Here is a 26,713-nt window from a genome sequence, read left to right as displayed (position 1 = left end):
AATGAATAAGAGCAAAAAAATCCAAGTTACATAATAGTATAGTGATTTATAGCATCCTTATATTGAAGGAACAAATTCCACTTTTGTATCAAATTTTTCACTTTTAATTACAACAATTTTTTTGCTGAATACCCGCGAAAAAAAAATAAACACTTCCAAATACGAATATGAAAAATACAACAAATATCAAACACCGCAATACAAACATAAAAAATAATTATCTCTGTTCTCTCCGATCTGCCTCCGCTTACTTACAATTCTATAAAAACTTTTCTTATATTTTTCAATAATTCGTAATAAAGTACTAAAATATTTTTATTTATTCTGTTGGCCATGAGGTTTGAAATTGATAAAATAAAGAAGTAAAAAAATAAATATAAATTAAAGGTTAAAAAAACCAAATGGTAAATAGTGACTTATCATTATTATTATTGTTATTTGAAAAACAAATTAAGAGGATATCAAAGTTTTTTTTATCTCATTCTATTTTTTCTGGGTAAGTAAATTAAATTGAAATCTTTGATACAATTATAATCTTCTAAAAAAGCAAAAGAAAATAATTTCGAAAAAAAATCCTCTTTTGAACATTAAATTTCCCTTTCACTCTAATTTTCTCGAATTCTCTCGAATTACTCACCAATTTTTTTTCAATTATAAAATTTCAAAATGTAAAAATATAAAAATTTTCATAATTTATTTTGTATTCGTAATGGAATGGAATGAAATGAAGCAGTAAAATAATTGTGATTCAGAGGTAATTGAAAAATATTGGCTTATTCTTCAGTTTTCCTTCTCTTAAACATTAAATTTTACTTCTACAACGAGGCTAATGTACTTTTACGCCTTATATAATAGTTATTGTCCGATCTATTAATATTGATGTTTTTGACATTTGTCCAGCTAAAAGTTATCAAAAGTTAATTAACGTGATTGTACCAGTCGCTATTGCTTTATCTCGGAAACGGCTTGGTTATCCTAGGAGTAACCCTGTCGAACTTACTAGCACTAAAAAGCAGGTAAATAAGATGGCAACACGATTATCGACACTCATTTCATGTGAACATATCTGTCACCAGTACTAGAGAAAATCGTCAAAATTTGTTTAAGAAGACTACTACGTAGAAAGAAGCCACAATAATATCTAGATTACCAAGTATAAACACAAGCCATTTAAAAAATCCCTGAACAGAATTAAAGAAGAGCACTAACTTTATAAAGAAATAGAACAACACTTAAGGTAATTCGACGGACAATTTCCGATTCGATGAGTGTGGATTTTTCATTATGGGCGTGTACCAGATAAATGCTCCGACAAGAAATATTTAACAGAGTGTTGCCGTGCTTAGTTCTACCTTAATTTAACTAAGGGATTCCATTAACCGCTCAACATTTTTCCCAATGTCGAAATCCAAACAATCCGAAAAGTTATTCAAGGTATAGTATAAATTAATTAGAAAAAGCAAGCAAAATTCATTTGCAATTTTTTTTATCCTTTCTTGTTTTTAATTTTCATTCAAAAATTTTCGGGATTGGCGGTAAATAAACTTTTTGAATTCCAATCCAGTTGTTTTTCCTTTCCCTATCTTATTTAAATAACAAACAAAATGATAATTAAATAAATTATTTATGCATACATACATATATACATACATATATATATATGCCGAATATTTCAAATGCAAATTTTTATTCTCATATACGAGTATAATTCATTTTGTATCGACAATAATAAGATTATTTTCTAATTAAATCCGATAAATTCGTATTTGTACGAAAGGATAAAAAACCCAATAAATAAATGATTTTTTTTTTGTTATTATTGTTGAAAAAAGGAAAACAAATAAAAATTTTCGAAATTTAATTTCTGAAAATTGAACAAATTAATTCAATACCGATCCCAGAGAAGTGTACACGCGTTTAATTCGTAAACGTTTTATATTCAATTTTATTTGATTTTGATATCAAAAATTGGAGAAAAATGGTCAAGTTATTTCGTCAGAAAGAAGAAATACAGAACGGCTGAACATCAGGGAACAATAGTTATTCGAGAATTAAATAGACTATATTTTCATGTTTAATAATTTCACATTATTATTTTTCATCATTGTGATCACAGCCATATGTATAAAAAAAAAATCATCCCCCCTCAATCACCACTACAACAAATCCACTGTTCCGAATTGATTTAACAATTGCCGTGACCAGGATTCGAACCTGGGTTACTACGGCCACAACGTAGGGTCCTAACCACTAGACGATCACGGCTATATGGGGAATTGAATGAATAAAATATTAGAAAAGATTTTAATTTAATTTTTCTTATTCATTTCACTTACAACTTATGTCAGGTAAAAGTGGGGCCTTTATAATGATTTCAACTTATACCGTAAAGCAAAACTTTTAACTTTTGATTTTCATATTATCGCATATTTAAGTATCAATACTTTAATTTCTATATTTTTACCGACCGTATTGTGTAAACAATAGGTAGGTTATGTGATGGCAACAAATTTTGCATATCGAGTTTTCGGTGGGAACGTACTTCTCCATAGTAGGGAAGTGTAAATAAACTATTTTTAGCAACCTGTCGGTCTGTCGGTCTGTCGGTCTGTCGGTCTGTCAGTCTGTCGGTCTGTGTGTGCACGCGTGTATCTCAAGTTCGGCTGAACCGATTTTGATGAAATTTTATATGTAAGTTTGTTTCCACCATGGCACGGATCGATCAACTTTTGGTATATATCAGGCCTCGGGAACTGCACTTTTTAGCGGGCCTGTTTTACATTTTTGAACATTTTGAAGAAAATATTCAACCGATTTACTTGAAATTTTATATATAAGCTCAGCTCGACCGTCCGCAAAAATTCGTATGTTTTGGAAGAAATCAGGCATCGGCAACTAGACGTTTACTACGGGCCAAATATACATTTTTGTGTATATAAAGAGAAATAATCAACCGATTTTATTGAAATTTAATATATGAACTCCTCGTATTAAAACAATGAACATATAAATTTTTTGGAAAGATCAGGGCTCGAAAACGGATTTGCGGGCCGATTTTACATTTTTCACCATTTTGAAGAAAGTATTCAACCGAATTACTTGAAATTTCATATATAAGCTTTGCTCGATCAGACGCAAAAATTCCTAACTTTTGGAAGAAATCAGGCATCAGCAACTGGGCGTTTACTACGGGCCAAATATACATTTTTGTGTATATAAAGAGAAATAATCAACCGATTTCGTTGAAATTTAATATATGAATTCCCCGTATTAAAACAATGAACATATAAATTTTTTGGAAAGATCAGGCATCGGCAACTAGACGTTTACTACGGGCCAAACATACACTTTTGTGTATATAAAGAGAAATAATCAACCGATTTCATTGAAATTTAATATATGAATTCCACATATTAAAGCAATGAACATATAACTTTTTTGGAAAGATCAGGGCTCGAGAACTGATTTGCGGGCCGATTTTATATTTTTCACCATATCCACAGAACAAATTGATGGAATTTCTTGAAATTTGATATTTGAGTTCTGGTTGTTACCGAAACTAACTGGCGAGCATTTCAGGGAATTCGGGTAGCACAAAGCGAAACTATACTAAGAGCCAAATTTACATTTTTCTAAGTATGTTAACTATAAGCTTACTAATGTCTTAAAATTGGAAAGAAGTATTTAACAGACATTTTTATAATATTCTGTAACACTTTCATTTAACTAGACAATACACAATGCGGTCGGTTATGTGCTGACCACATCAGATTTTTTTTTTCGTTTGCACTCACACTCAATTCAAACGCCAAAAAATAACAAAGTTAATTTAATTTAGCTTGAAGCGGTTTTTTATTTTTTTTGTTTCTGATTTCACAGATTTTTTATATTCGAGTATTTATTACGCTCAATGGTTTTTATAATTGAATAAATAATTCAAGTCAATCAAAATATAAACGGAATGTTAAATTTTTCACGTATAAGACTAGAGTACTTAAATGATATATGAGTTGGAATTGAATTTTTATTTATTTAATTTTTGAATCAGCCTTATAACTCACTGATTAAATTTTTTATAAATCAATTTTATGCTTTTTGAATTACTTTGATTTAAATTGCTATTTTGAATAGTGATTCCAGTACACTTTTCCAATTTAATTATTATTAATTAGCAAAAATATTTGCACATAGTACGTTACCAAGCGGTGTTAATTCAATCAAGATGTTAGAGTTAAATTTATTCGGCTATCGGTATTGGTTTTTTGAACATCAGTGAAAATCTCGGGTTCGTGTCCATGTTCAGTTAAGATACACTGAAATTTGGTCGGCTTAGGGTTCAGTTTCATGGGCTTGAGAATTCTAATTATAAAAACGGGAAATCGAAATTGAAAACCGAGTAAACATAAAACTTAAAAATTTATTTAGAACATTTTATTAAACAACAAAAAAAAATTAATTCAAATCGAAATAAATTAGATTACAAAAATAACACTTTACCCAAACACCTAATGTAACAAAAAAAAAAAGGTTATATTACAAATTTTGGGTTATAATCCAATTAAATTGTTTTATTATACTTTTGTTTTAACCATAGTGAAACAATTTAGGGATACATGAAAATATTTCGACTTCAACCATTTAAAAAAATTATCATTATTTTTTTCCACTTTATTTGATTATTTATTTAATGAAGTTGAGCATATTATTACAATTAAACTCAATTAGATATATATATATAAAGATATAAGAGAAATAAAGAATATTTAATTTTCATTTATTAAAATTCTTTAACGAATTTCGACCGCACTATACCACAAATACCATTTGATATACCAAAAAATTAAGACAACAAAAAAAAAATAGTTTTCCTCATTCCATTGGATGGATAACAACTCCGAAATTGGATTTCATGGAGATATTGCCGTGACCAGGATTCGAACCTGGGTTACTACGGCCACAACGTAGGGTCCTAACCACTAGACGATCACGGCTATATGAGGAACTGTACGAAATATTCATATAAAACAAAATGAATTATTAAAATATTTTTTTTTGTTTTTTATATTAAGCTTATGCTTTTAATAATCCGTATTAGGTGAGTGTTATAATTTGCATTAAAATTTTATTCAATTTTATCTGATTTTCTGTTTTCAAATTAATTTTTATAATTAATGCTGTAGATTTTTTGAGCTTTTCAATTTAATTTCTTTTATTACTGCCCACCATTTTTATACAAAATGAAAATATTATTTTCCTAGAATTACACGTTAATTTGATCTTTCTAAGTATAAAAATTTTTCAGTATAAAATGGCCCCTTTAATATTTAATTTACTTCAGTATCTAATTAACATCAAACATAAAGTATGGAACCGCGTAGAGAAGAGAGAACCGCGCATTTATAATTAGTTAAATGGAAAAATCTTTTAAAATAGAAATAAATTCTCTATATAAAGTAATTTTTAAAAGCGTCCAGAAATTTAAAAAGAAAATTTTTTTTGTTATTCAACTTTCCATTTATTTTCATTACGAGTACCATAAGCAGAATAAGCAGAATATTTCTTCCATTTTTTAAATAACAAATTTTTAATAAAATTTTATTAGTTTCATTAACACTATTTATATGTTATAAATATAGACTTTTGATCTTTATACTTTCTAATTACACTAAAATTAATGTTTTTAATTAAATCTTAATGAAATACGCAAATTTAATTTGAAATAAGAAAATTTTTTATAACTATGTAGATATATAATATCCCTATAATCTTTATTCTATGTATGTATACTCGTATACAGTGTAACCAAAGTAACTTCCTTTTTACTGTTAAAATTAATAAAATTTAGATTTTCATTATAATTTTTTTTTTAAATTTCTATTGATCTTTATAATCTAAGATGACGTATAATCTATAATTTAATATTATATAATATTATAAAAATTATTTTTGATTTTAATTTTTGATTTAATCATGAAAAATCATGGTTACATCCGGACAAAATAAATTAGAATTTATTAAAAAATCAAAGAAATTATATTAAGTAGTGTACTTTAAAAACAAAAACAAATAATTTTTTGTAAAAGACGTCATACATCAATAATTTATTATCTAAAACAAAAAAAAAATATTTTAAATACAAGAACCCCAGACGACATTGAAGTAATTTCCCGATTAATTTCAGTTTTGTCATCGGAAAAAGATAGATGACTGACTCGCAGTACCCGACTATTAAGATTTACTGCTTAATCCTGTTTTAGAGAAAGTCAACAGAACTCATTCTCCTCTCAGCTCAATCACTGTTTTTAAAATTTTTCTCAAGTTCGAATGGCCATCAAGTGATTTGGTAGGTGTATTATAACCCCAGACATATATTTCACCATCTACACCTATGCATATCTCTCATTTTTACAAAATTCTGACATTTATTTCAAAATTGACACTCATGTCAAATAAATATAATACCAAATAATTGAACAAAACCTAATTTTGTTTTCCTTAATAATCGAGAAATCAATAAAATACAAAAAAAAACATAAATGCAAAAAATAAATAAATTTGAAAAAACTTTTTACATTACGTTTTTTCTCATAACGAAACAACTACATATACATATATAAGGGTCCTTCTCATAAAAATAAAATTCGATCCCAATCAAAAAATATTTACAAGAATTTCCAAGAATTAAATTATATAAAATAAAATATTTTAAAAATTTTTATAAAAATTTCTAAAAATTTTCCAAAAAATCCTGAAATATATGTACAATTTCGTATATACGCACATACACAAATTGATTTTAAATAAAGTTGGGTCAAACCAATGGTTTGTATTGTAGCACTTTTCCCTTCAACAAGTGAAAATTCTGCTTTTAAATACAGTCTATGTATAACTATCACACTATTAAAATTATTTTCATTCATATACAAAACTATTTCTAGGATTGCATATATTTAGGATGACGCATATATGCAGTTTTTGAAATAAAGCAAAAATTAATATAAAGAGGTAATTAAATGCTCGTTTTTAAGGGTTAATTGTGTGAGTTAAGAAAAATAATTAATTTTTTAATTTCATGGAATTTGCCGTTAACTTTTTGCGTTTATAAAATTTTGAAAAAGCTTGCGGTTTCGGAAATATAGGGTGTCAAAAATTCAAATTTTACAAATTTCAAGGGACGATAACTTGAGAGGGGGTGGAGATGGAAAAAAATTTTCTTCTAACGAAATAAACTATTTGTTAATGTCTAAAAGCCCCTAAAATTTCAAGCTTCTACAGGCTGGGGTCTAGAAGAAAAACGACATCAAAAATTTGGGAAAAAAGGACTTTAGATAACGGTAAATTTGAACGGCCATTTTGTTTTTCTAAAGTTTAACTATAGTATACCGCGCTAGGGAAAGCAAGCCGCTACCTTTCTGCGTTTGCAAAATTTCAAAAGTGCTTATGGTTTCATTGCAACAAATAGTTGAAAAAGGCCATTTTAAAGGTTTTTGGGGGTATAACTTCTAAAGGAGGGGAGATAGGTAAAAATTTTGTTCTACGGAAGTAAGTTTCTAGTAAAGATCTATGTACATATAAAATTTCAGCTTTCTATCTTCAAGGATGATAGTTTTGTAAATAAAGTTTTGTAAAGGATGATAGTTTTGATAGAAGTTTTGTAAACAAAAAAGTGTCCACGGCGGACGGACGGACAGAGTGAAACTAATAAGCACCTTTTTTCAAAAAATTTTTGGAAAAGTGCTAAAAACAGAACAAATCTTTAATTCACAAGTCTTACTCAAGTTTTTCTGGCTTTTCTCATATACGCTCAAGTATATGCAATGAAAATTCTAATATGTACAAAATAAATTTAAAAAAAAAAAGTAATATATAATAAGTACCTGAACAGAAAATAATAAAAAAGAGGAAAAGAAGAAAAAATACTTGTCATAATAAAATAAAATAAAAACGAAAAGCAATAAGAGTAATAAAGACAGCAACAATTCAAAAATTATTATATTAATTTTGTTTATCCTCGCACGAATACGCATTTTATATCCAGAATATTGAAAATTCACCTTGTCAATTCTACATATATATATACATAATATATAATGCGTATATATATGTATGTAAAAATTTTGTGCTATCTTAAAAGAATGTCAATTTGTTTTAAAGTGACCAAATTCACAATATACACGAAAACAGAAGAGTGTATAACTGTTTTAAATGAAAACTGTTATACACTCCCAATACTTGTAAAATAAATATATAATCAAATAACTTGTAGAATTTTTGTTTATTGAAATATACCTTCACGGTATCAATAAATCTTATATCATCATCTTTGGAAGTCATAAATATTCATGCCACATAAAACGATCATATTTGCAGGACTATTGCAGGATAACACAGGAATCATTTAAATAATATCATAAAATTTAAAATAATGTAAAACAAAAACAAGTGGCCATTGATAATTTTCAATCGAATTTCCAAAAAAAAAAAACTAATAATTTTTAGCAACATATGGTCACTCTCCGTGTTATAAATAAAGTCAAATTTTTTGATAACTTTATATATTATAATATTCAATATAAATTTTATTAGATTTTCTACTTTTTTTTTTCTTTTATGAAAATTGAAATTACTTGTAAAATCTATGAATCAATAAATCGCTTAAGGATTATTACTTGTAAATCATTTAAGGCTTTATATTTTATTATTATATTATAACTGTTATTATTATTACTATAATAAATAAAATTTTATTTTTAGGTAATATTTATTTAAATTATTTAAGAGCAAACATATACATTTGTATGCATATATACGCATATAATATAGGAACGTTTATGAATTTCGCGTAAAAAATTCGCATAAAAGTGAAATTAAGGTAGAAAAGGGTAAAAATAAAGTCATTCTATATAGCCGTCCTTATCGTTAACAAAAAATCATACATACAAAAGAAAAAGAAAGAAGGAGAAAAGAATAATATGCCAACAGACAACGGTAAACGATTTTATTATTCCTAATACAAAATCAGAAAAAAAAATAAAAAGGATAAAAAGGATAAAAAGGATAATAAATTTTATTATCAATATGGGGCATTTTATTTTTTAGCTACTGGTATATTTTGTTTAATTTTTTAGGGCTGGAAAAATATGCAAAGCGAATGAAATATTGCAAGTAATTGCTATTCTGCCAATTTATTTTTTTACACTCATTCACAATGAAATATTCGACTGACATTAATAGTTAGCTCAATAATTGTCTCCCAAAACGAATACTCATATCTAATAATAATTATAACACTACATCGCATTACGCATTATTTATTGTATATTGTTCGTTGTTTTGAAAACTAGGGGATGGGACACGTACTTAGGGCGCCGGATAAGTCAGAACCGGGTCTGCCCTCATATATAGATTCGCTTTACAATTAAATTTTTTAATACAATCAAATAAATTCGCCCCAAAAACTCACACATCAATTTTGATCAAACAATCTCTCTTAATAATTTTCACATTAACTCCCTATAATATTAAATACCCTATATTATATCGTAACGATAAAAATGAATGAAATTATTACCCATAATATTAAATATATTTATTTTAACAAGAATTTTTTTGTTAATAAAAATATTAACAAGATTAAACTTTAAATAAAAATACATTTTAAAATTCATCGCATATTATAGGAAATTATTTTAACATTATTCTTTGACCCTATACACCCCCAACGAAAAAAAAAAAAATGTTGAAAGAATATGACAGAAACATTATGTATGTACTCGTATAATATTAGAAAATATTTTGGATTAAGGATAATCATTTTTTTTTTTAATATTAAATTATAAAATGATTGATTCAAATTTAATAAAGGGCATAAATAACCCGATGATGATCGAAAAAATAGAAAAAAAAAATTTGATTTTATTTTTTTTTTCATTCTATTTTTTAATATTTTGCCTTCTATATTCTTATATAAATATAACACAAATATTATATAATTTTGAAGAAGAATATTAAAATTATGGACACGTGTTAAAAACTTTTCAGATTATCATAATATAAAATAATAATTTAAAATAGATTAAAAATATTTTATTTGGTAACCATATTCAAAAATCTTTCTTTTTTTTTGTCTATAATACGCAAATTATTATACTTGAAGAGTTTAATATGTTTGGGCGGTTCTTGTAAGAAAATAAAAAATCATTTTTTATTTAAAAAAATCATCCTAGATTATTTTTGAATAGCTATAAGTTCTATATATTGTCAATATATTGTTGCCACAGTAAAGCAATATTATAAATTATTTTCATTTATTCAAGATATTTTTATATGTTTGAGTGGTTTGTAAGAGATCTTATTAAAATATAATAAAAAATTAAATAAAATTCTCATTAAAACTTTTGGGGGGTTATAAAACAATTAGTTAAATTTAGAATTTAAATATATTGAAAAATGAAACAGATTTTACTACTTGATCTTTTTTTAAATTTAATTACGAGTACCATTGGCAACCCTATATATTCGGAACGTTATTTTGTATGGAAATCTTATAGTTTACAAAGGAGTAAAAACTATTAAAGCTATAAATTCAAAATTTGAACATTGCGATGAACGTCAAATAATACCACTGTAAAAATGTCAAGCCATCTACCGGAATAAATGTCCTTAAGTATTGTATATATACTCCTTTCAACTATTGCTTTATATAGGCTGATATATTTGGAAAAGTTACACATCTAGACTGTTATACATTTAAAATGTTATATGCATATTAAATGTAACACCACAATTGCTCCTGAACCTAAAACACCAATCACCTATTTTAAATGTTACACCTTAAACACAAATGTTGTACAAGTTTAAGAAATCTTACATGAATTTAAAGTTGAACAATATCTTTCATTAAAAATTTTAAAAACTTGTTTGGTTTAATATTAGTAAAGAACGTCTTATTCGAGTACTAAATTCTTATTTAGTCCTCAGGCACTAACTTATTAATATTTATAAAATATCACCAAAATAAACCCATTGCACGCGCAAATTTATAATACATTTTAAGCCTTTAATACTAAAAAGATGGTATGCAGCAATGTTGCCGTTCTATTGGACTTTTATATAATATCACGAGTTCTGATAAACTTTACATTTTTTAGAAAGACTTTGAAATTTTATACTGTATAATATTTAAAAGTTTAATTTTTTTAAAATTTTGTATGCACACTTTTAAAAAAATATCCTTTATCTTGGTTATTTTTAGATTTATTTTTTTCTTATTTTATTAAAAGGAAATATTATTAAGAATGATTAATGGTAAACATGAATTTATGTTATACAAGAACGTCTAAAAAAGTTTTAATCATGTTTGGCGTTTCTGTTTTCATGAGTTTTTTTTTTGTTATCTTAAATTATTCCTTAAATTAATTAATTGAAAAACTTTGTAAATACTTAAATGTATATTTAATATAATTGTATTTACAAATTTTTTTGAAATTTTTAATAAAATATGTTTTCAAAATGAATCAGTTCATAATATAATCATAAAATGTTAAAATGGCGACAAGTTTATTAATAAAAATTTTGCCCAAAATTTTCAAGACTGTTGCTGTAAAAAAATTACGCTGCAATGTAATAAAGTGAGAGTACACGAAAGAGAATAGAGATAAAACATCAAAAAAATAACACAAAATTATTTTCGTGTTCTAATTTTGAATCTCCTGTCTCTTAAAACATACATCAGATTTAACTCCTTGTTGTTGTTTTACTACACAAAATTGCCAAATTTTAAAACTCATTTTTTCATCCTGATAATATTTATAGCTTTAAACATATTATCTAAGACATATTATGTAAGTCTGTTCAAGTATACATATGTCAATTCTAAAAATTTCACTCTATACTCTAAAATTTTCACTCAATCGCTCTAAGAATTATGAATGATTTTCTCTCTCTTATACGTAAATTAAAACAACAGTTAGTTGAGATTGAGAAGGTGTCAGTTTTTATATAAACACAACAATGAGTTCAATTGTTCAGCAAATGAGTTCATTCATTTTACAACAATTACATAGAATTTTTTCATTTCATATTATTTTATTTCTTGTTTCAAAATAAAAAAAATTCACAATTTATAAAATCTTTTCACAACTAATTTTCTGAAATGGAGCATATTTACTGCATTTTTTTGTTATTATTATTATTATTAATTTGAGTACTTTATGAACAAGTTTTCAACATTTTACAACAATTTTTATTAATTTAAGTTTCTCATATTTTATGAAAAACTTAAGACAAAAATTATATATTAAATTAATTTTCAAGATTGTTTTAAACTTTTTGTAACTTTAACCCAAATTTATTATGTTCTGCAATAAAGTATAAAGTATTATGCAAATTTATGTAAGTGAAATTACGAGCTAAAGTAAATTTAATATTTAATGAAATTATATATGAGTGTACATTTTCACAGAATATTTCCAGTCGCAAACACATTATTAAATAAAACGAGAAAAAAAATAGAGTTGACCTTGTCAACTCTGTGATACCCGTACGAATTTGTTGTCCTATGTGCGAATAACTAATGTGCCATAACTAACTATGGGGCAGACTATGACTTTAAGTTGCCGTATTACCATATTAATTTATGCAAAATTTCAGTACTATGTGTTTTTCAAAATACTGGTTGTGCCAAACTACTATTGAAGTTGTATGGCAGCTACCAGAAAGAGCCAAGAAATTTTAGGGAATTTTATCAAGCACATCGGCCCTACTAATATATTCACTTGTGTGAAATCTCAATATCACAGCTTTTATAGTTTCTGAGATATAGCCAAATAACTTTTGAAGTTGTATGGCAGGTACCAGAAGGAGCCAAGTAATTTCAACGACTTTTATGAGACACATTGGCCCTACTAATATATTCGTTCGTGTGAAATTTCAATACCATAGCTTTAATGGTTTCTGAAATATAGTCAAATAACTTTTGAAGTTGTATGGCAGGTACCAGAAGGAGCCAAGTAATTTCAACGACTTTTATGAAACACATTGGCCCTATTAATATATTCATTTGTGTGAAATTTCAATACCATAGCTTTAATAGTTTCTGAAATATAGTCAAATAACTTTTGAAGTTGTATGGCAGGTACCAGAAGGAGCCAAGTGATTTCAACGACTTTTATGAAACACATTGGCCCTATTAATATATTCGTTTGTGTGAAATTTCAATACCACAACTTTTATAGTTTCTGAGATATAGCCAAATAAATTTTGAAGTTGTATGGCAGCTACCCGAACCGGTACCCCGATCACGTCCAATTTAAATAGGGTTCTGGCACTTACTACAATAAATCATTTGTGAAAATTTGGTGAACTTAGCTCAATTAGTTTTTGAGTTATCGTTCGGACGGACGGACGGACGGACGGACGGACGGACGGACAGACAAAGCTAAATCAACTCAGAATTTGACGCTGATCAAAAACATACACTTGAGTCTATATCTAACACCGTTATTTCTTAGCGTTACAAACGGTAAGGCAAATTTAGTATACCCTTCGAACATACGTTCGTACGGGTATAAAAATATATGAACAACAATATTGATAATGCTGACATTATTAAGGCATTGTGTTTTAAGTAAATTTCATGTTTAAATATACATGTATAAGTAAATGTTACAGTGGCACCCATATTTTAAATTGTAATGCCAGTAACGTTTATAATAAGAATGTAGAACAGCATCTTTGCCGACTGCATTGCGTAAAATAAGGGTGATAACGTGATGGTATCAAATTTCGGATGTCGAGTTTTCGGTGGGAACGCATTTGTCCATGTTAAGGAAGCATATGTACAGAATTAATTAATGGCATTTCTTGAAATTTAATATTTGAGTTCGGGTTGATACCGAAACTAACTGACAAACTTTTCAGTGAAATCGGATGGCACAAAGCGAAACTATAAACTGCTCAAGAGCCAAATTCATATTTTTCTATGTATGTCAACTAAAATCACTCTAACTTTTTTAAAATTGAAGTATTTAAAGACATTATTATAATCTTCTGTAACAATTTCGCTAAAATAGAACTGCCATATAGTTATTCGAATATAACTCAAATACTATAACTCAAATACTATATAAATTCGGCAATGTTGAAGCACTTTGACTCTAGAATTCGCATTAAACTTTAAAAAGAATTCCGATTTAATTTTTGATCGACAATTGAAATTTAAAATAAATTTGAAAAATATTTTTGAAAAAAAAAAAAAAAATTTCAATATTTATTCAATTTTTGACTGCTTTTTACAGTTGTTTTCTTTTAATTTTTTTTCCACAAATATTCAGGTGAAATATTTATATACAATTGTATATATTTATACATAAGTATATAGCGAAATTTTTCTGCCTTATTGTTTATATTCAAAATTTACACATGCACATAATATATTTTAAATGTTTATAAACAAATATTTACATTTCTTATGTTAAAATATGTAGGTGTTTTCTTTTGGGCTATTCTAAAAACTAAAAAAAAAAATAATAATAATATTAAAATGTTTTATTGAAGAAATTCGCTAAATAACACTAGACAGGAATGAAAAAAAAAATTCTTTTGTTTGTTTCAATTTATTTTTTTTTTGATTTTTTTAAAGCTGTTCTGGAAATTTTAGAAATAATTCTATGATCTGTGAAAATTTTCATATTTTATTCATAAATTTTCTATATATTCCATTTAATTTTTGGGGTCAACTTTAATATATATTTTTATTTTAAATTACATACTATAGTTTAATAATTTAATTTTGACATAAAATATGCCTATCTATTAAAAATTTTGTATTCCAATTCAAAAACTTTTCTCCTAGAATAGTGTAACATTAAAATCATTTGCAATAAAATAAGAGCTGCATTTACTTTAGTATTATTTAAATATATTGAACAAGTAGTACGAAAAGAACACACACATATGAAAAAAATACAAGCATATTATCACTGTTATATTTCTTATATTGTTCCATCAATAATAATAAGGTGTTTAGCTTAGATAGGCATACAATTATCAAGAAAAATTTGAGCCCGTTGTATTTATTTTTGTTCTATCGAAATTATTGCAGATTAATGGGATTACCAATTGAATTCGAATTTTCAATTTCAAACGTCAATCATTATTTTATAAGAACAAATATATAAATACCGCGCGATATAATTTCGGTATACTGCAAACAACGTCTTTTCAGGTTTAACACTTAAGCGTTGCAATGCATCGAATTATTTCAATGTTCTGAACGTATTCAGTATCGTAAATTCTTATAAATTCTCTAGAATCCTACAGAAAGTCGGAATGATTTGTTTATTTTATTTTTCTTTTTCAAAAATTCGATATTTTTAGAAAAAATGTTTTAGTTTTTTAGATTTTTTTTTTTTTTTGTAAATAAATATATTAAAATATAATATATGTATATTCGCATGTGATATAATATAAATTATAATGAAAGAGAAAACATCAACCTAAATTTTATTTGTTTTATAATTTCTCTTCATAGTGAAAATCGAAAGATTAACATAAAAAATGTTAATTCATACATAATAATTATGATTTATTAGTTTTTTTGGATGAGTAATACTAAATGACAAATAGATTAATCCCGTTATTTTAATAATAATATTAAATTATAATTTTTTTTTCATTTTAATTATGACATTTCAGATTAAATAAATTAAGTGAAAATTTTTAAATATGAAATGGAATTTTAATAAGTTACATTTGTAATAAGTGCGTGTTAAATATTTTACTAAAAAAAATTTTAATAGCATAACATAATAAATATATAAAGTATGTTATGTATAAGAATTATTAATAATATTTTAATTAATTTTTATGTATACATATAACAAAAATCATCATTGAACCAAAATTTTAATATTATAATTCAGAATATTTAATAAAAGCATACTTTAAATAATTTAAAAAAAATCATAATACCGGGTTACAGTAAATTAACATTACAGTATTTTATGTTACAATGCAAATAAATGAATCGAAATAATTATCAACGATATATTTAATTTTATCAGTTTTGTTTTTATAATTAAGCACATTTCCTATTCTAATTTTATTTAATACCGACGAATATTATTATGATCACTCAACATAATTTAATCTTAACAGTATCTTATTAGGATATTTTAGGCATTATTCGATATTATTTTAGTGTAATTTCAATACTTGCTTCAATACAAATTAATTGGCAAACCTTACTTTCCTGCATAATAAATATCAATGTCTTACAATTGTTACCGCGGATATGTCTAATGCAAGCTCAGTTAACTGAAACAGTATAAAGTTATGAAATGTATACCTTATTTACGCATAAACTTTCAAAATTACCAAAATTTTATTTTAACAGTAACACGTCTTCCTAAAAGCATTTCCTTTCAAATTACGACTGAATTCTAAATAAAAGAAAAATTATACATTTTTTTACATTACAACAAAAAAAAGAGCATTTGCTAACCTCATATTTTATTTGTCTAAACACATTCAATGGGTAATTTTACTCTACATAAAATTATTACAAAAAAAAGAAAAAAAGTTTTTTACATCATAAATTTTGCGCCCATTTTTCAAGTTTTTTCAAGCGTTTTATAGACTTGATTTTTAGTCTTTTTTTTCCACCACAAAGTATATCATATAATATGTAAATGTAGTACAATTTATTCACCTTTTTAAAGATTAGAGCAACTATTGTATATTCCCCCAAAAAAAAAAACTTCTCTTATTGTATGCAATGCGGGTCGGTAAAAAGAGAATTTCAAAAACAAAATTGGTTGATTTTTATTTTAACAAGAAAAATTGCAACAACTTGCTAGTACTCCCATATGTATGTTATGTATGCTGGTATACATAAGGAGACTTATAAAATTTAAAAGTATAATAAAAAAACCGGATTTAAAGTGAATTACTATAAACAAGGATAAATTTTGTGAAAAATAACTTTAGTAAAAATGCTTATATTATATACCCGTGTAAATCAAGGATATACATATGTAAAGATAATCTGAGTTAAAATAAAATGGAGGGAAAAATAGTGCATACATTTAAATTTTTAACTGTAATATGCATTTTGAAATATTTAAAATAAAGGTCGAATATTACGTATAATCGGAGTTAGATTTAACTGTAAAATTTACGATATGAATTACAAAAATTTATAGTAAAAGTTTTATAATTTGATATTGTTGTCGAGGAATATGTTCTAAAAATACTAGAAGTGAATTGAAAACTTGTATATAGTTTCATATTTAATCATTTTATGCAAGCCAAACTCTCGAAATATGGCTTTCCATTATATACAATATGGGTTGCAAATTATGAACTTATAATTTTACTCAAAAATTTTGTCACAAATTTTAGTCAACTTTTTATTCAGGATTACGAAATTTTTTAAATCTATACTCTGCATTGTATATATGTGAGTATATTCAAATTTGAATTCTTCCGAATTTAACCCTATCAAATAAAAGACGAAATTTTCAACATAAAATTTACAATAAATATTTTGCTTTCTATTCACCAAATTTGAAAAAATAAATAAGCATATTTTATTCGAATCATTAATAGTTTTCAAATGACAGGAATATCTTTCAAATCATATAATATCTCACGCCCGCTTCGTTTTAACACCGAAATATGAGTGAAAATATCCGATACTGACTGATACACTCTCACAATATTGAGAAGTTTATTTCAAAAAAAAAAGGAGAAATTCAACTTTAAAAATGACAACGATATAGTGCAGAAAGTGAGTATATATAGAGAGTGTTGTGTAGCGCAGAACGACAGAACTCTTTCAATTCGATATTTTTTCTCAACCGGTGACTAAGTTAAAATTGAATTACGTATAAGAGACTATAAATGAATTGATATTTTAATACATGTATGTATGTAATAATATACTTTAATTTTACTATAATCTGTGATCTTTTTTGATACTCCTTGATTATAAAATCAATTGAACACAAAAACGGTGCACATTAAAATACAATAGCTATATAGAAAAGATGTTTTTGTCCATCTTATAAAAACACAAATGAGAAAAAACAACACATTACGAGTAACAAAAAAAATATTTTAAAATTTAATTAAATAACACGAAAAAATGATTTTCTCCAGATGTTTATGCTTTACTCCTCCTCTTTTTACCGACCGTATTGTGTAAACAATAGGTAGGTTATGTGATGGCAACAAATTTTGCATATCGAATTTTCGGTGGGAATGCACTTCTCCATAGTAGGGAAGTGTAAGTAAACTATTTTTAGCAACCTGTCGGTCCGTCGGTCTGTCGGTCTGCGTGTGCACGCGTGTATCTCAAGTTCTGCTGAACCGATTTTGATGAAATTTTATATGTAAGTTTATTTCCACCATGGCACGGATTTATCAACTTTTGGGATATATCAGGCCTCGGGAACTGAACTTTTTAGCGGGCCTGTTTAACAATTTTGAACATTTTGACGAAAGTATTCAACCGATTTACTTGAAATTTCATATATAAGCTTTTCTCGACCATCCGCAAAAATTCCTAACTTTTAGAAGAAATCAGGCATCAGCAACTGGATGTTTACTACGGGCCAAATATACATTTTTGCGTATATAAAGAGAAATAATTTCATTGAAATTTAATATTTGAATTCCTCGTATTAAAACAATGAACATATAAATTTTTTGGAAAGATCAGGGCTCGAAAACTGATTTGCGGGCCGATTTTACATTTTTCACCATATCTACGGAACTATTGATGGTATTTCTTGAAATTTGATATTTGAGTTCTGGTTGTTACCGAAACTAACTGGCAAGTATTTCAGGGAATTCTGGTAGCACAAAGCGAAACTCTACTAAGAGCCAAATTTACATTTTTCTAGGTGTGTTAACTATAAGCTTACTAATGTTCTAAAAATTGGTAAGAAGTATTTAAAACACATTTTTATAATATTCTGTAACCCTTTCACTTAACTAGACAATACACAATGCGGTCGGTTATGTGCTGACCACATCAGATTTTTTTTTTTTGATTTCAGAATTTAAAAAATTTCATTTAATGAAAATGAAAAAATACATGTGTGTATTAAGATATTCTTTTGCCCCCCATATTGAATTTGTTCGCCGACTTTTTGGCTAAGAGTAAAAGCATGATACAATTTAAAAAATATAAAGAAAAAGAAATTATAAATTGTGGTAAAAGTACATATATTTTGTTAATTGAAAAACTACAAAAATATTCTAGCCAACAAAAACGTCTGCAAAAAAAATTGAAAACAGAAATAACGGAATCGACATTTTTTGCAGGAAATAAAAATTTATTAATTAATGTGATAGTTTTTTATTTTTATTTTCAATAATTTGTATAACAACATATCAATACAAAAGGTAAACTTTTGCAGGAAGTGATGAATCTACACATGGCACATAAATAACAAGTTGTAAGTGACTGCCTTTTTAAAATTAAAGAATTTACTAAATCATAAATATTTCTTGGCAATCACTTAGAAGCTGCCTCATTTAGAATTGAAAATTTCGAACAAATCAAGTTTAGAAAAAATTGTAAGTATCTATAACAAAAACTGGCTTGACAGAATTTAGAATAACTAACATTGTAATTTAGAATAACTAACACTTAATAACACTGCTGAGGCAGTGTTACCTTATTACCATAAATAACGCAATAAATGTTTTAAATGCCGTAAAATTATTTTTCAATATTTAATCATCGTAAAATTACGGAATCACAATTTGCAAAAATAAATTTTTAAAAGTTGTTGGCTACTTTCAAAATAATTTTTATGGACACATTCATATTAACAATTCCTAACCATCATAATAACAATAACAATCAAATAAACATAATCCATTATATTGCCAACATTATACAAGTTTAAATACTTAATTCCTTATTTTTATAAAAAAGCATTAATTTTTTCTAAAAAACAAAACGTAAAATGCCTCATTCATTACTAAAGTTCAAAATTTTAAATTGTCGAATTAAAAAGTTTTTTTTTTATTTTTTTTTCTTGTGCGAGAACTCAAAATAAAATGAACTTCACTACTTTATGAACGAAAAGTTTCTTATATAGTTCATTTTTTAAAAGGATAAATTGAAGTATAACAGTTTTTAATTGATAAATAATATTGCAAGAGTATAAAATAATTGAAAAGTTCAAAATTATAAAGCGTATAATTTAAATGAAGCATAAAATTCTATCGAATTCTTTGGATTATTTTTTTCTCTTCATTTTATTAAATTGTAATTTTTTTGGGATAAAATGTGTGTAGCAGATGCTCACTTAGCATTAACCAAAATATTTTTTATAAAATTTAACGCATTAAAAACTGGAAAATGTTCTGTATACAGTCATCTCCAAATAAATATGTTTTCGTATTGTAACGGCAATAGCGAACGTTTTCCGTGGTTAACTGAGAACAATAGCAGAACGGCAAAATTAACTGTACAATATGTGCATATAATGTCACACAAACATATGGAAACAGACATGATTCTGGACAGCTCAATTTAAATATGCGTACTCTATATGAATTTTGGCATTTGATCACGGAAAACCACTATTGTTTTGTTTTCAATTTAATTTAGTGGAGGAGCTTAGATGTCTCTTAATTTCAATTTATTTACATCTTTTTTTTTTTTCTTTTTTTTCCCGAGAGGAAGGGTGAAAAATCTCGAAAGACACTGCCAGACGAAAAGCAATAGTGTGGAACTTTAATCCACTAAAAAACACCCTCCTCAAAATAAACTATAAAACTAGTCGAAAACGACTAACCATTAATTTTGCTCTAACCTTTTTGATTATTTACAAGCTTTTGATCTGGCACAATAGCGTACTAAGTACTCATTGTTCCAGATAAAAAACTCTAAACTAACTCGAGAGATCTCGTACGTTTAAGTCTCCTAACAAAGTTTTGATTGTCAACCAATCGAGCCGCCTCGATATTGACATGATTGGATAAACGCATTTTATGATTGGCTGCTTGCTTTTTAATTTCGTCTGTGACACTTAGGATCGTGAGATCCCTGTGTATATCGGCATTACGGACATACCAAGGGGCGTTTACAATGTCCCGTAATACTCTATTTTGAAATCTTTGTATAGATTGGATATGAGTCTGCGCAGCGCAGCCCCATAACTAAATACCGTAAGCCCAGACAGGCTTAAATATTTGATTATATATCAAAACTTTGTTGTATATTGTCAATTTGGAACGCCTCCCCAAAAGCCATTCGAACTTTCTGTATTCCTCCTCTAGTTGAGATCTCTTTTTCTTTATGTGCTCCTTCCATCTGAGCTTCGCGTCCAACGTCATTCCCAAATACTTCGCTGTGTTTGTGGACGGAATCAAGACGCCATTTATTCGAACCGAAAATGAATTGTCAATTTTCCTATTAGTGAAATTTACGTGTACTGATTTCACCTCGTTAAGTTTTATATTCCACTTTCTAGTCCATTTTGAGATCTCATCACTGGCCCTTTGCAATTTTTGTGTAGATTCATTTTCATTTCGTCCTATTCCAATAACTGCTGTATCGTCAGCAAATGTAGCTGTTGTCACTCCTTCCGATTCAGGAATATCACACGTGTATAGCAAGTATAGTATCGGGCCCAATATACTCACCTGTGGTACCCCCGACTTGATATCCCTAAGCGAAGAGTACTCCTCTTCCTGTTTAACTCGAAATACCCTATTAGTCAGGTAAGATTCGAGCAGGTCAACATACTGCCTTGGTAGTAATCGCCTAAGTTTTTTTATTAATCCACAATGCCAAACCTTATCGAAGGCCTGGGCTACGTCCAAAAATATGATAGAACATATAGTTTTTTCTTCTAGTGAATTTTCTATTAGGTCAGTTATTCTATGAATCTAATCTATGGTTGAGTGGTTGCGGCGAAACCTTATTTACATCTTGAACAATTTTAATTCGATTTAACGTTTTCATAAAATAATTATTGAATTTGACAGTATAACAAAAAATTCCAAGTTAATTTAAAATTTTTTTTACGTCTTTGAAGACCTATTTCTCCAAAATGTACACTTAAGCGGGATTGTTATAAGTGCTTTTTTCTTTTAATTTCTTCAAAATTTTCAAAAAATCTGATGACAAATTTATTCGGGTATGACTGTATATAATTACATTTATTTTTATATTACCGTAATATACTCTCATAATGGTCATTATTTTAAAAAAAAAAATATTTTTTTTACTTAAGTAGCAAAAATTGCAAGAAAAAAATTTTAAAAAAGATGTGGCAAAAATTTAGTAAATATATAACGAAAATGTATAAATGAGGATAAAATTATGCAATTCCACTTGACTACTTTATTTAAAAATTAGTTTTGTCATGTGACATACACTGCAAACCCATATAATTTTCATAATTTAGTTTTTGTATTCAGAAGTTCAAAAATTTAATTAAAATTAGAATAGCCAGCAAGTTTGCTCAACAAATCGATTTTTTTCGATATTGCGATGGCTCAAAACCCAAACTGGACCTCCTTTTGTCAATCTGATTTTCATTGACAATAGAAATCACCACACTCCAATATCACTAAAACGATTTCGAATTTGTTAGTTTCTAAGTTGTACAAAGTACCCTAAAACTATTCCATGAATAACAAACTGAAAACCACTTTAATTATATAAATATACAAAAAACGAGAAAAATTCTCAAATTTTCTCTTTGAAAAAAAATTATTTTCAAAAGCAAAAAGAAATTTTTAATGGCTTGTATTATGAATTTTTACATTTTAATAGCAAAAATATTCAAAAATGAATTAATGTAATATAAACACGTGGCATGTAAATATAAACACACAAACCCAATTATATGTACTTATAATTCTACAACTTAATCTATACAGACATATTATATGTACATACTCGTATATGCAAACTATTATTTTTTTCTGTTAAAATATTTTTCTAATTATTTCTTGTTTCATTTTGATGGATTTCAATCTTTTTGTGATTTTCAAAGACTTTCTAATATTTTACGTCAAAAATCACATGGGAAATTTCGAATTTTTAATTTAAAAATAGAATTTGATCAAGTTATTTTTAATTTTAAATACAATTGTATTCGAATTATGAATATATTTTCGAATATATGTATGTACATATATACTTATAGGAATAATCATACATACTATATCAGTGATGTTAAAATGAAAATATGAAACGTACGGGAGGTAGTGTTTTACGTTATACAGAAGAAAATTAAATAATTTATTAAATTGCTGAGCAAAAATTTGACCTAGTAATATTTTACGGCAAATTTGTGTTGAAATAATTGTCCATTTAATTGTAAAAAGTCCATTTAATATTTGGTTGGTTGATTGAAGTGGCCGGCGCGGTCCTGAAAAATATTTCGATTAACTAAAAACTTTTATCTCCTGAAGCTCGGTCGTGCATTGTATATTAAATTCGGGTCTCTAAAACGATAACAACCTACTGAGCCGGATGTTCTTTGAAATAACAATAGAGAAAAAGTTTCTCTCTTTTGAATTTATAATTTGAAATTTGAGTAGTTGCAGAATTTGCTTTACAATTTTTTAACCGAAAAAATTTAGAATTTTTTGTATATAAAAAATCCCGAAAATATTTTAATTTTGTCTGCCTGTCTGTTTTAAAATTAAAATTGTTAACGTTTTGTGTTCTAAGTTGTGATTTTTCATTATTTAAATAAATAAATTTCATTTCAATGTTGCGTTACGTTAGGATTATGCATATACGTCAGAAATAACATTTTGCAACACTGACATAAAATTTAAATTAGTAAATACAGGAATATAAATATAAATTGTGTGTATTTATAATATTGTTGATATTTTTTTATATTTACACATTTATTTTTATATATTGTTTTTGTTTTATATAAAAATTAAGTCATTAGATATCTTATACGTGGGCAAATTTTAAAACGATATAGCAATAAAATTGTCCATAAACAACAAATGGAAAATAAAATGAAATGGAATTAAACAAAAACAAGAAAGTAACAAAAAATATTGGTTTATTCGTAAATTAATTAAAAATTTTGTACCATTTTTAATATTTTTGTATTTTTGCAACGAAATTTATTAATAAAACACTATGTTTTTTCAGAAAAACCAGATATGAGACATTAAAATAATGTGTTGACGTTTAAATAATTTCAGTTTATAAATAAAATTCAATACTTATAATTAATTTTCCTTCATTTCCAGAAATTTACAATTCAAATTGTCTGAATTGCACATATTTAAAAGCAATATTAAATTCAATACATTTCACAGAATATTTATGAAGTTGAAGAAAATTTCCAGAAAAATTTTGCCATTCCATCTCTCTTTAGAATTGTGTAATATAATATTCAATACTGTTGTTCTTGTCTATTATAATTTTCATGAAAAAAAATTGTAAACTGCAGTATAATTTAAACGCAATAATAACTTGGGTGTCAGCAGCATAACATAACAGAGATGCTAACAGTTTTACTGCTTTTTGAACTAATAAGAAAGTTGCACATATAGAGTGAGAGAGAGAATATAAGAAGGAATAAAATTAAGATTATAAAAGTTAACTATGTATGTATACAAAATATCACTTGTTATATTCAATATAAGTGATTCAGCAAAATTTAAATGTTCCTGTATATGCATTTTTATTCGAATACTGGGGCAAAATTCTTAAACATTTCGATCAAAATTTATAATTCAATCGAATTATTGAATTGAATTTTAAAAAAAAATTCAAATATAAAAGAATCATAACTGACACTGACAGCTAAAAAACAATCCGAAGTTTATTAAATGTGACAACCTAACGTATGTATGTATTGTTGATTATAAGTAAACCCTCCATTAATCCTTCTAGGTTCTGTTCTTTAATTAATTGCTCAATTTGAATTCCCATACTCAACAATATTAGTATTTATTATTGAAATTAAGTTAGAGCTTGTGTATTTTACTGACCGCATTGTATACAATAAGGAAGGTTATGTGATGGCACCAAATTTCGGATGTTTAGTTTTCAGTATGTGCATTTTCAAAGATTGAGTGGGAACGCGCTTCTCTATAGTAGGGAAGCATAAATAAACTATTTTTAAAAAAATAACAATGTGTGAGCACGCTTGTATCTCAAGTTCAACTGAACCGATTTTGATAAAATTAAGTTTATTTTGGCAATGCAAGCATCTTTTTGCGAGCCGATTTTACATTTCCTTGCGGAATTCCATATGTTCAATTAAATAAAGTGTTAAAACAATTAAGCCATTTTTTGGAAACATAAGGACTAGGAAACCGAACTAGACGAACCGATTTTACATTTTTTAGCATATCTACTAAATTGATAGAATTTCTTGAAATTTATTAGTTGAGTTCTGGTTGTTACCGAAGCTAATTATCGAAACATTTCAGTGAATTCGAATGGCACAAAGCGCAACTCTACTGACGATCGGTTATATGCTGACAACATCAGATTTTTGTTTTATTTAAATGATAAATTATCCAAATACTTTTATATTAAATATGTACATTATATGTATGTATATATTTATATAGGTAAAATTGCAACCACTGTTGAAAAAAGAGGAAGAATTTTTAAAATAAGTATAAATATTATAGACGATGCGATGTCATTAATAAAATATTTTAAAACATTTATACAAAAAAAAAAATCCGAAAAAAATTAAATAAATAAATTTATTATTAAAATAAAAATAAAATAATTTATACCCAAAAATAAAATAATTTTAAATGTAAAATTTTTTACATATTTTGACAAGCACATTCATATGTATTAAATAAATTACATACGTATATATGAATGTATGTGTGAGATGAGATTATCAATCGTTGGAAAAAAATAATTTACAATCTTAATGATTAATATTGGAATGCTTTTATAAATTTATTTTCAAAAAAAAAAATAAAAATATTTTTAAAATTTAGAGCAATATTTATTATTTAATATCATAAGTGCACATATACACAAGTAAAGCTCACTATACACACAAAAACCGCTCGTTCCATATGTATGTAGGCATGTATGTATTTGGGTACTTAAAATTTGCACTCAATATTCAAAAAATTTTAAATGAAAATTGAAACAAATGAAATTTATTGTTAACTAAAAAATTTTGAATTATAAATTTTCTTTTAATTTTTGTTGTTATTTTTATATATAGATATATGTATATATATATATACGTACATAACCACTTCAATTTTCAATTTAGTTGACTAATTTCAGATGTTTGACGGCTTTTTTGACATACAAAAAATTAAAATTTTATTGAAAAATTAAAAATATTTTTTTTTCTTTAGAAAAACTTTTAAATTTTTTTTGTTTTGTAAAATTTTGTAACAAATTTTCTATAAATTTTCGAGTATCTTTTAATATCTAAATGATTTTCCGAAATTTTTATGTAAATTTTAACAGATGATATAGTGATATATTTAGCATATTATGAAAAATTGTATATAAACCAACTCTGATATAGAACTAACAAACTGCACGGAAATTTTTTTTATTTTCAACTTATATAAATCACACGGATAAATCAACGGATCACACAATTACGGAAGATAACATAAAGGTATTAAGTGAGGTAAAAGGAAAACACAGGAGAGAAGTTCATGAAAGCATGCAGATAATATATAAATCAAACAAGGACTGCCT

At 26.2% G+C, this 26,713-nt stretch overlaps 1 protein-coding gene and 2 non-coding genes across 3 annotated transcripts in view; all 3 read right to left on the bottom strand.

The window, feature by feature from the left end:
* LOC129612220 (diacylglycerol kinase 1) overlaps positions 1-26,713 on the bottom strand; it is a 204,505-nt gene that overhangs the window by 166,276 nt on the left and 11,516 nt on the right. The gene's annotated exons all lie outside the window — the stretch shown is intronic.
* Positions 2,194-2,265, bottom strand: Trnah-gug (transfer RNA histidin (anticodon GUG)). Its single transcript has one exon. It is a non-coding gene; the product is annotated as a tRNA-His (tRNA).
* On the bottom strand, positions 4,920-4,991 carry Trnah-gug (transfer RNA histidin (anticodon GUG)). The gene has a single exon. It is a non-coding gene; the product is annotated as a tRNA-His (tRNA).

Source organism: Condylostylus longicornis, unplaced genomic scaffold (assembly GCF_029603195.1).
Source record: "Condylostylus longicornis isolate FDR11 unplaced genomic scaffold, ASM2960319v2 ptg000064l, whole genome shotgun sequence".
NCBI classification, from domain to species: domain Eukaryota; kingdom Metazoa; phylum Arthropoda; class Insecta; order Diptera; family Dolichopodidae; genus Condylostylus; species Condylostylus longicornis.
The sequence above is the reverse complement of the archived record's forward strand: the minus strand, read 5'-3'. Positions and strand labels throughout refer to the sequence as shown.